Source organism: Phyllobates terribilis, unplaced genomic scaffold, assembly GCF_046119375.1.
Source record: "Phyllobates terribilis strain yellow unplaced genomic scaffold, ASM4611937v1 Scaffold_1__5_contigs__length_1240528914, whole genome shotgun sequence".
Taxonomy (NCBI): domain Eukaryota; kingdom Metazoa; phylum Chordata; class Amphibia; order Anura; family Dendrobatidae; genus Phyllobates; species Phyllobates terribilis.
Genome location: NW_027362761.1, coordinates 1173458763 through 1173470775, shown reverse-complemented (window position 1 = coordinate 1173470775; position 12013 = coordinate 1173458763).

Genomic DNA, 12013 nt, shown 5'->3' with positions numbered 1-12013 from the left:
CCACAACCTCCATTGGTTCTCAGCCGTCAGAGCAGATTTTCTGGGGACTAGGAACTGACATTACTGAAGTCTTTACCTGAACTTCAGCCTCCTGTCCACATGTACAGCTAATTGCATAGCATCCTGCAAAGTCTCAGGTGCAGGGAATGCAATTAGCAAATCCTTAACCCTTTCACTCAGTCCAGCAAGAAATAAATATTTCAGCACAGGATCATTCCATTTAACTTCTGAGGCCCATCTCAAGAAGTGTGTGCAATAATTTTCAACATCACCTGACCCCTGATTCAAATTCCTGAGTTCTGCCTCAGCAGATGAGAGTCGATCAGGATCATCATATAATAGCCCCATAGCAGAAAAAAATTCAACAGACCTTAAACACGGATCATTAGGTTGGAGAGAAAAGGCCCACCCCTTTGGTTCATTGCGCAAAAGTGACATAAAACCAATGCGCTGTGATTCATTCCCAGAGGACCTTGGTCTCAAACGAAAATATAACAAACAAGCATTTTTAAAGGAAAATAAAATCTTGCCGTTTACCAGAAAAAACATCAAGAAGTTCTACCTTTGGTTCCACAAAATGCGCTCCAGAACAGCTCACGTGTTGCTGAAGATCGGCCACCTCCAGAGACAATCCCTGCAGGCGTTGAGCCAAAATCCTGGATGGAAACCATGCTGATCCCCGAATTTCTTTCCTTTTAATTTTTTGGGCTGGACTTACTGTTATGATCTGCAACATGAACTAAGGAAAGATAGGGGAAAGCTGTCCCTACAGTAAGACTAAGCTGAATCCCTACGATGTAGCGGGCTGCCTGTTCCTAGCGAACAGACCCGCCTTAGTCCTCGACTAGTCTGAACGAAGACCTATAGCATAACGGGAGGAGTCCCTAAAAGAACTAAGGACTGGGACAAAAATGGGACACCTCCTAAACAGAAAAGTAGTTGCAGAACACAAAAAGACAGACTGACAAAAAAGTACTAGAGGTCCCAGAAGGACCAAGCGGACTGACAGAGAAAGGCACAGAAGCACCTGGCTAGAGAAACAGTCAAACACTGAAGTCCAGAACAGCCAGAAGGGCGGAGCTGGAATATAAAGGCAGATAGTCACGTGACCGCAAAACACAAGGTGGAAAAAAAAAACAGGAGGGATCTAACAAATATAGCTTTATTGCCCCAGCCCCCTGAAGAAGCCTGTTGGGGCAAAACTTGTTTTTGTGGTTATATGCGTGTCTTTTATTCACTTTAGTAATACTTATATTTTCTTATACATGTACTTGGTTAGTGCTATGTAGACCCATGGACTGCAGCCATGATTTAGATAGGATACCATAGGCTTATTAGTGTTTTGAAGTTTTCTAGCTGAATGGAGAAAGTTTCCAACACTTGGAATAGGGTTAGATAATGGAATAATACAGGTTTAGTCTAGTCATTTTAAATGTAGACCACCTTGTAATAAAATAAGTCTTGTTTTATTGCATCCCTCAAATAGGGTCTATTTACCTTCGGGGTAATTTGTTGATAAGAATTTTTTATTCCTAAAGGGGTGTATACACCCTTGGAGTTTATTACCGAAATGTGACATAACACAAAAAAGCAATCCAGTGAAAGCCGCTCTACTGGGCCCCACAGCAAGTCCAATCCACACAGCCGGCTCTTCTAAGCCCAAAGCAAGTCCAATCCACACTTAAAGTCAGCATGTGCAACATTGCCATAGGCGGGAGAACACACTGAAAAGGTTTTTTTTCTGTGATGACCTATCTCCTGGATAGTTTCGCAATAGAAGATTGGTGGGACCTGACACCAGCATACCCACCTATCAGCGGAAAACTGCTTGGTCAGCAGCCAAACCTAAGCCATGTACTGGTGGAATAGCGGTGGCTGCAGACGACTGCTGAGCTTTATCTCCCATTGAAGTGAATTTACTCCAGTATTCAGGCAGCGGCCACCAAGCAATGTACAGGGTTTCTGTATTCAGCCCACAGATCACTTAGGCTAGGTGTATACTCTGTCCGTGCACCTAGCCTACAGTATATGTCTGAAAACTTTTCTAGTTATATACTGTAACTTTATAATAGGTGAACAATAATGAGACGCAGGATAAAATGGGTTCTTTCAGCCTCTGTTGGGACGGCATGTGCTTGTGTAACTATTTGGGATAGCGAAGCAGTCTGCAGTTTCCTATACAGGGGCATATTTCAAAGAGATGTATACCATGTGGCATATGTTTCTTTACAGTGGGTCCCCATGCTGGACGGATGTGCACTCATATACTGTAACTTTATAATAGGTGAACAATAATGAGACGCAATATAAAATGGGTTCTTTCAGCCTCTGTTGGGACGGCATGTGCTTGTGTAACTATTTGGGATAGCGCAGCAGTCTGCAGTTTCCTATACAGGGGCATATTTCAAAGAGATGTATACCATGTGGCATATGTTTCTTTACAGTGGGTCTCCAGGCTGGACGGATGTGCACACTGATGGGCGCACACCTCCTGAGCTTATGCACCCGACAGTGTCCACAAGTGCAGTGAGTAACAAGCCTTACTTCAGGCTACTGTTGGAGCAGTTTCGGCTTATCTTGGGAGTGTCGGACCTCCACCAATCTCTTATTGAGATAAGTTAATTGTTGGACCCTGAACAACCCACATAATTAATGCGTCACCAGAAGTCTCTTATGGAGACTATTGAAGCAAGTAAACAGTTGAAAAAAAAGCTTTTAAAAATATAAAAAAATATATATAAAAGTTCAAATCACCCCTTTTTGCCCCACATATTTGATATGGCTGAATTCAGAATTTCACAATCTATCAATATATAAAAATAATTAATCAGATCGGTAAACGGTGTAATGAGAAAAAATCAAAACGCCATAATTACGTCTTTTTGGGCGCTGCAACATTGCAATAAACAGCGAATAAAACATTGTTTCTACCCCAAAATTGTATCAATAAAACCATCAGCTTGGCGCGCAAAAATAAGCCCTCACCCAGCCCCAGATTCCGAAAAATGGAGACGCTACGGGTCTCGGAAAATGGCGCAAATTTTTCTTTGTTTTAACATACTCAGGATTTTTTTTTCACCACTTAAATAAAAAGAACCAGTTCATGTTTGGTATCTACAAACTCATTAAGAACTGGAGAATCGTAATGGCAGGTCAGTTTTAGCATTTAGTGAACATGGTAAAATTAAAAAAAAATTGTGAAATTGCACATTTTTTGCAATTACACCACACCTGATTTTTTTCCCCATTTTCCACTACACGATATGGTAAAACCAATGGTGTCATTCAAAAGTGTAACTTGTCCCGCAAAAAACAAGCCCTTGCACGGCCATATTGATAGAAAAATAAAAAAAAGTTCTAGGTCTGGGAATTAAAGGAGCAAAAAAACAAAAGTGGAAAATGGCCGCGGCGTGAAGGGGTTAAAAAATTTGATTAGCTAGTGCAAATCATATACTTGGGTTCATATAAAAATTACCCTCCACTCGAATGTATAATGTGACCCCAGCGGTCAGATTGCTGCGCCGGTTGTGCCATACAAGTGTAATCTCCATGTGGAGAGATCTCCCGATCTGTAGCTACAGAGGTGACAGCTCCAATAGCCTCACATCAAACAACGAGCATGAAGCACAAGGACGGACGTCCATTATCTGCCATCAGGGATCCTATCCTATTGTGTACTGTGTAATGACCAGAGGAACATGTGCTATTAAAATAGAGAAAGAGCCACCAAAACATGTTTCACCCTCACAGGCTTCATCTGAGGAATGAGACAAATGAAAACCAAAATGGCCGAACAAACTATTTATAACCTCCCCATCTGACATCAGACCGACCTCATCATCTGGGCGTCCACAATGCTGGGCCAATGTGCATCTACCAGAGCAGGGTCAGAGATCTATATCCATGTCACATGTATGCTTACTGACCTATCAGCATGGTCTATTGTATGCAGCCAATACAGAGCAGGTCGCCATGTGATCACTTCATCAGTGTAAGAGAAGCATGAAGTCATAATGGTCTCCAAGAAAATGGCGTCTGCTTCACACTAGAAACTTGAAAAAGATGGCCGCAACGCTCGCACAATAGAGATGTCATTTAAACATCTTCAAGAAAATGGCGCTGGTCATATACTTTGGACTCCTTCAAAATGGCCATGACTCCTATACAATGGGAAGAAACGTCAAGAGTCTTCAAAAAGATGGCGCTGGTTTTATAGTTTGAGCTTCTTTAAAATGGCCACAGTGCCTGGAGAACATGGGATAATGGCTTAAAGTATCATTTAAAGAGATTGCGCTCACTTAGTATAACCATCATTTCAAGGGATAGCGCCCAGCTTATATAACCATTATTTAAAGGGATAGCGCCCAGCTTATACAACCATTATTTAAAGGGATAGCACCCAGCTTATATAACCATTATTTAAAGGGATAGCGACCAGCTTATATAACCATTATTTAAAGGGATAGATCCACTTAGCATAATCATTTATAGGGATAGCGCCCACTTAGTAAATATTTAAAGACATAGCGCTCACTTAGTATTATCTACAAGCTTAGTGTTATTTAAAAGCTGTTTTCACCATAGCAACCATTGATATTTGCATAGTTTTGTGCACACGACCTGTTAAGTCTCCTCTCAGAGGCTTGTCTTTCTCCAAAACCAGCATAACCCATTCTGCTCTGCTTCCCCCAGCTGGTGCATGTAATCAGGACCAACAGTGCTAGGCTTCAACTGCCTACCTGGATTTCTCATATACCCCCACCTCTGCCCAAAGCGGTGGGGGGGCTGAGCGCCATCTGCCAACCAACAATGCCTACAAGGGGCTAGTTCTACATATATCGCCTCTTCTGAGACTATCTCCCTGTGGATCTCAGGAATTCTACAGGGCTTTAAATGTATCCCAGGGTGAGGCTCGATCTTGATGACACAACCTAGTAACTCTGATAACCTGCCTTTATTTTTGGGTACCACTTTCTGGCCATGCTGTTTTTGGGAATGTGACAATGTTTCTGCCCCTGTGGCACCCGCAATGTTGGCTTCTGACCGGGACAACAAGCAACGAGTTTCATGCGGGTCACTATTTTTCCAGGGTTTTAGCAGGTTGCCATAATATATGGAAAAGGGCTTCCCTTTCCCTAATCGGTGTACTTTAAGGTTGACCTCTCCGACCTTTTCCACCACCTCATAGGATCCCTGCCACTTGATAAGGAACTTGCTATCCACTATGGACACAAACAGAAGTACCAGGCCTAAATTGTCTCACTCAAGCCGACCGATTATACCCCCTTCATTGTTCCTCTTTGGCATTGAGGAGGCACTCTTTAACCTGGTCCCTCACCTTAGTCCATTGACACTACAAATTATTAGTGTTGAGCGAGCACTTTTTGCGGCAGCACCCCCGGCAGTCTGTAGAAAGCCTAAAAAGTGCCCAAAAGGATAGTGACAGTGCTCAAATGACATGAGGACAGCATGAGGATCGCCCCAGGAAGCATTTCTCACCCCCAGGTCACTGCTGTCAACAACGTGGTCAGAGGTATTAAGCCACATTTACAGGCTCACAATAAAACGTTCAAAAACAAAACTGAAACTGTTTTCCTGTGAAATATGTTAAGGAACATCCTTTCCAAAAAAAAAAAAAAAAAGGATTTAGATGAAAAAAAAAAGGATTTTTCCTGGCCCCTGAGACCTGGGGCTAAGTCTAGCAATTTGAGCAGCGGCAGCACACAGGACTGTAATGCAGTGTTTGTTGGTATAACCACTGCGTCTCCTATACAGCCTGCCAGCCTGCCTGATATCTGGGATGGATATTAGTCCTCAGAAGGACTGTTTGTTTATATTGCACGCTTTAGAGACCCTACACTACCTATTTCGCAGTATAAATCTCTCCCTAGCTCAGCAACACTCTTCCTACACTGTCTGATCTGGAGCAACTGTGTCCAAGATAGCGGCGCCCGGTTTTAAATACTCGAGGTGACGCTGTGCAGCCAGCCAATCACTGTAATGCCCACAACCAACATGGCTGCGGCATTACAGTGACTGGCTGGCAATCCCTGCATGTTCATTGGCTCTGTAAAGAGCGCCAAGCATGCAGGACGGAGACCCGAGCTCTCGCCCGAGTAAACCAAAAATGCTCGGTGCTCGCCGAACATCCCGAGTAGTGAGATGCTCGGGCGAGTACTGAGCAGTGTCGAGCATGCTGGCTCAACACTAATCATTATGCCTTGACATTTCTGGAAAACCATTATTGGCTCCTGGGGAACACCGTTGAACACACATTTTCAAGAGTACCTTTTACTGTTAAATCTCAGAGCTAGGCAGTCCCAAAGTTGTTCTGAGACTCCCCCAGGTCAGGAATATTGACTCTAGGGAATACTCCCTCATCCTCTGTTCTAGCCAGTACAGTGAAAGGAAATTCACCATTAACATAATGTGACCTTGTTATCATAGCCGACTCCTGGCGGCATACTAGACTACTGGGTGCTATAGTTTTAGCCCACAAGTCGCAGAACAACAGAAAATCACAATAGAAAATTATAGCATGCAATAAATATTTTGTTGCGCACGTGGTTCATGGACCCACTGTGCAATGAGGCCGGGCTTGCCTAAGAGGGGCATAGTCAAGTGATTACCTGGTTTTCACTGGAGCTCCTGATGGTGGAGTCAGGCTTTAGCTACAGATAGCCGCCAGGCACCACTTCTAGGCAGTCCCCGATACTGCTGCTGCTGAACTAACTAACTAATGAAATAAATTTTGATTAGACACCTCCCTATTGGAGAGGGTGCCTTTTATACAAGAATCCTGCCAGCTATGGGCATCTTAGCAGGTGTGCGAGCACACTAGATGCGCTGCCGGTAAGTGCACAGAGAGAGGCGGAAAACAGATGGGGAACACATCGCACGGCTGGGGGCGGTGAGTATGTCGGTGTCCCTGCATGGAGGGGAAAGGGAACCTTGCAGGGGTGCCAGCATTAGTGTTACATCTTTGACCACTTCTACTTCATAGAACATGGAGCCACAGTCTGTGCGTGTATGACAACCCAGGGCATGGGATAGTTCTTGGCATCTCCATGGGTACTCCTTACCTCCACCGCCTTCACATGGACCAGCACATGTAGAATAGTAGCCATTAGCAGGTTCACAAAACTCCCTGAGTCCAGGAGTGCATACACAGTCACCCAGTTTACCGCCACCTGGCACAACTGAGGTCCCTCACCAGAATGAGGTACTGCATGCAGGATATGCAAAAAATGAGAAGCATTGACCTAAAGAGCGGTGCACTGATTCTGATACCAACGGACATGGGGCTGATATATGACCCGGGATACAACACCACCAACAGACAATGGTATGAGATGTACCCCTTGAGACCGGCTCTCACCCCTCCTAGGTCTTTGGGTGCCCCTCTGTCGTCCTTTCCTCAGGGAGTTCTTCACAGCCAAGTATCTTTCCGCGAAGCTCACAAGGTCATCTACATTATGGGTATCTCCTTGGGAAATCCAACTTTGCACGGATTTAGGTAGTGGATGGATAAATCAGTCCACTACCATGTTTTACACTGTCTGTGCAGAGAGCAGGTCTTAGGCTGCAGCCATTTTTGCACCAGGTGTAACAGGTCAAACATCTTGGACTGGGGAGGCTTGTCCCTTGGTAGTGTGAAAGGTGGACCCATTGCGCCCTGACTGCTGACTGCCAGGGTTACTCCCAAACATGCCACAATCTCGCCTTTAGCTTTCTGTACTCCTTAGCAACCTGCAGAGCAAGCTCATAGTACGCTTTTTGCATTTCCCCAGTAAGGTATGAAGTTAGGATCCCTGCCCATTGCTCTGAGGTCCGTTTCTCCCTGTCTACCGCCCTCTCAAAGACAGACAGGAAAGCTTCAATGTTGTCCTCTAGAGTCATTTTCTTTTGTGTCTCCCATACTGTTTGCCTCACAGTTGCCTTCATTTTGGCTTGCAGAAGGTACTGTCTCCCTGGCCTGTTTCTACCAAGAGAGCCATCTGCTACTAATGCTGCTGCTGAAACTGTTGATGCTGTTGCAATTGTTGTATCTGCTGGATCAGGAGTTTATTGTTGTCTTTTTGGGCTTATTGCGGCTGCTGGGGCTGTAGATTGGCCTGGATCAGTTGATTAACAAGATATACTTTCAGACTTTGTTTGCAATGCTGTAGCTGCCTTTACCCAGGACATTCAGTCTTTAAACTGTAATCACCTCTTTGGGACTTCATTGCTTGCATTCTCCACCAAATGTAGAGGATCACACTCTCAGGTAGCTGCTTGGAACACAAAGCTACAGGGTTTTTATATCAGAATCGGAATAGTGTTTACTTCCCCTGGTTGCACAGTGCCAAAAGCAAAACCATAAACATAAAATCCCTAGCCTTGTCCAGCCTCTAACTAAACAATTCAGACCTTGGCTACTCGTCTGAGCCAACTTTGTTTCGTCACACAAAACAGCTATTGTCCATTGCAACCAGTGATACATGCAGTTTGGTGCACACGGCCTGTGCAGTCTCTTCTCAGAGAATATCTGGCTTGGCCTTCTCCAGCTTCAATACAACCAACTCTGCTCATCTTCCCCCAGGTGACTGACCACATGGCCTGCTTCTAGTCATGGCTATCCATGTGCACCTAATTAGGAACTATAGTGCTACTATTTAAACTTGGCCTACCTGACTTTCCTACAAAATATTTACCCATCTATTTACCTACTATATATGTGTACATGAATACTCCTAAAACAGCTGAGAAAGTAAAGGATTCATTAAGATCTTATGGAGTCCTGGATTTGAGCCTATAGGTCCATCTTGCCTCCTCCTGAAGAAGTAGTCTATCCAGATTGCCTTTCCTAGGGCCTAGCATTAATTTATGTATGCCCCAAAAGGATATGGCAGTAGGAGTTTCTTATGAAAGAATCTCATATGTCTAGAGATAGGGGTATCCATTTTAGTATTTATTGAACTTTGTTGTTATGAAATCTGTCTATTAAATTCTAGAAACGCTTGACCCACATATAGGTTAGGACAGGGCCACTTAGCAACATCCTTAGTTTTACAATTTATAAACTGGGAGATAGTGCAAGAGTGTCTACCTATTGGATTAACAAATTGCTGGATTGAAGGTAGAAATCAACAAAGAACAATTGCCACTTGAAAATGAGCCCCTTCATGATGCAGACCAGTCATCGGAGCCATAGACCCCATGAGATGGTACCAGATGACTGTGTGTCAGTATATTTCAAAGGTTTTAACCTCTACGTTTGGTAATAACTGGAAGTTCACTAATCCAATCCCTCATATCTAGATTAGCCCTTAAAATGGTCCAATACTTACGCAGGAACTTAGAAATATCTGTGGCATGGCAATCAAAAGTCCCTATACAGAGTGCGAAAAATAAATAATTGATACACTGCCGATTTTGCAAGTTTTCCCATCTACAAAGAATGGAGAGGTCTGTAATTTTTATGGTAGGTTCACTTCATCTGTGAGAGAAAAAAATCTAAAAATAAAAAACAGAAAATCACTTTGTGTGATTTTTAAATGATTAGACTGCATTTTATTGCATGAAATAAGTATTTGCTCACCTACCAACCAGCAAGAATTCTGGCTCTCTCAGACCTGTTAGGTTTTCTTTAAGAAGCCCTCCTACTCTGCACTCATTACCTGTATAATAGACACCCTTATTTATTTATTTTACTCACTTATATAGTGCCGTTAGTTCCACAGAGCTTTACAAACATTATGAGCACTGTTCCCATTGGGGCTCACAATCTAAATTCCCTATCAGTATGTCTTTGGAGTGTGGGAGGAAACCTGAGAACCCGGAGGAAACCCAAGCTAACATGGGGAGAACATACAAACTCCTTGCAGATGTTGTCCTTGGTGGGATTTGAACCCAGGACCCCAATGCTGCAAGGCTGCAGTGCTAACCACTGAGCCACCATGCTACCTTTCCACATAATCAATCACACACCAACCTCTCCACCATGGCCAAGACCAAAGAGCTGTCTAAGGACACCAGGAACAAAGTTGTATACCTGCACAAGGCTGGGATAGCCTACAGGACAATAGGCAAGCAGCTTGGTGAGAAGGCAACAACTGTTGGTGCAATTATTAGAAAATGGAAAAAACACAAGATGACTATTAATCTTCCTCGGTCTGAGGCTCCATGCAAGATCTCACCTCATAGGGAAAGGATGATTCTGAGAAAGGTCAGGAATTAGCCCAGAACTACATGGATGGATCTGTTCAATGACCTGAAGGGAGCTGGGATCACTGTCTCAAACATTAGCGATAGTAACACACTACAACATCATGGATTAAAATCCTGCAGGGCCTGCAATGTCCCCCAGGCCTGTTTGAAGCTCGCCAATGATCATCTGGATGATCGAGAGGAGGCATGGAAGGTGGTCATGTGGTCAGATGAGACCAAAATAGAACTTTTGTTATTAACTGCACTTCCTCTGTTTGGAGGAAGAAAAAGAATGAGTACAACATCAAAAACACCATTCCAACTGTGAAACAGGAAGATGGAAACATCATACTTTGAGAGTGTTTTTCTGCAAAAAGGACAGGACGACTACACCATATTGAAGGGAGGATGGATAGGGTCATGTATCGGGAGATTTTGGCCCACAACCTCCTTCCCTCAGTAAGAGCCTTGAAGATGGGTCGAGGCTGTGTCTTCCAGCATGACAATGTCCCGAAATACAGAGCCAGGGCAACAAAGGAGTGGCTCCATAAGAAACATTTCAAGGCCCTGGAGTGGCCTAGCCAGTCTCCAGACCTGAACCCAATAGAAAATCTTTGGAGGGAGCTGAAACTCAACTTTGCCCAGCGACAACCCTGAAATCTGAAAGATCTGGAGAAGATCTGTATGGAGGAGTGGTCTAAAATCCCTGCTGTAAACTTGGTCAAGAACTTCAGGAAACATCTGACCTCTGTAATTGCAAACAAAGGTTTCTGTACCAAATTTTAAGTTCTGTTTTTCTATTGTATCAAATATTTTTTTCATGCAATAAAATGCAAATTAATTATGTAAACATCATACAATGTGATTTTCAGTAGTTTTAATTTTTAGATTCTATCACAGCTGAAGTGTACCTGTGATAAAAATTACAGACTTCTCCATTCTTTGTATGTGGGAAAACTTGCAAAAGCGGCAGTGGATCAAATACTTATTTTCCTCACTATACCTGATCATTTTTTTCTTGGGGGGACATCGATCCCTTATTTAATAGGGTATGGCTATCACTATATTTAGCCATAGGAAAGGTCATGCATGACCTTCCTGAGGTAGCCCGTAGCTTGTAAACATTAGTATAATGTTCCACATTCTGATAAGAAGGTTGTTGCCACAGTTGGGTCAGAAGTGACAGACAGTAACCCTGCAGTTGCTTGCAGGAGAGCTCTTCGTTTGGCATTACAGACAACTTCTTAGAAGCAGCTACCTTCCTCTGGCTAATTAACACCCTGGCCTGGATGTATAAATACCTGCTGTATGCCAGAGGGAGGTGCCGGCGATATCCATTACTCGTTGTGAAGGCTTGAGCAAGAGAAGTACTTCTTCCTCTCTGGTGCTAGAGGACTTATGCGCATTTTGTCTGGAGTCGACTAAAGTTAAGCAATTTTCCCTTGTTTGTCCCCCCTTGCTGTCTTTAGTGTTCAGTGGGGATCAACTAGTGCTCATCCCCTCCCTCCCTAGCCTGAGCCTAACGCCAGGGAAAGACAGGGAGAGGTACGCGTGCGGCGATTCATGAAGAACCAATATAAGGATGTTAGTGGAGACAGGGTGACACTAGATCAGCCTAGGATATCTCCACTCCCCCCTTTCCCTAGAGTCTGGGATCCCTTTCCCTCTTCCCTTTGTGCTGTACTAAATCTTTCCCACACCTTGCGTGACAGTTGTCTCCTGTGAACAATTACATCTGGCTCTCTGAAATTGTCCTGTCCGAATGCCATTTTTGAAGGAGAATGGATGCCAACTCTCCCAATGAAGAAAATTATTAGTGGCTCCA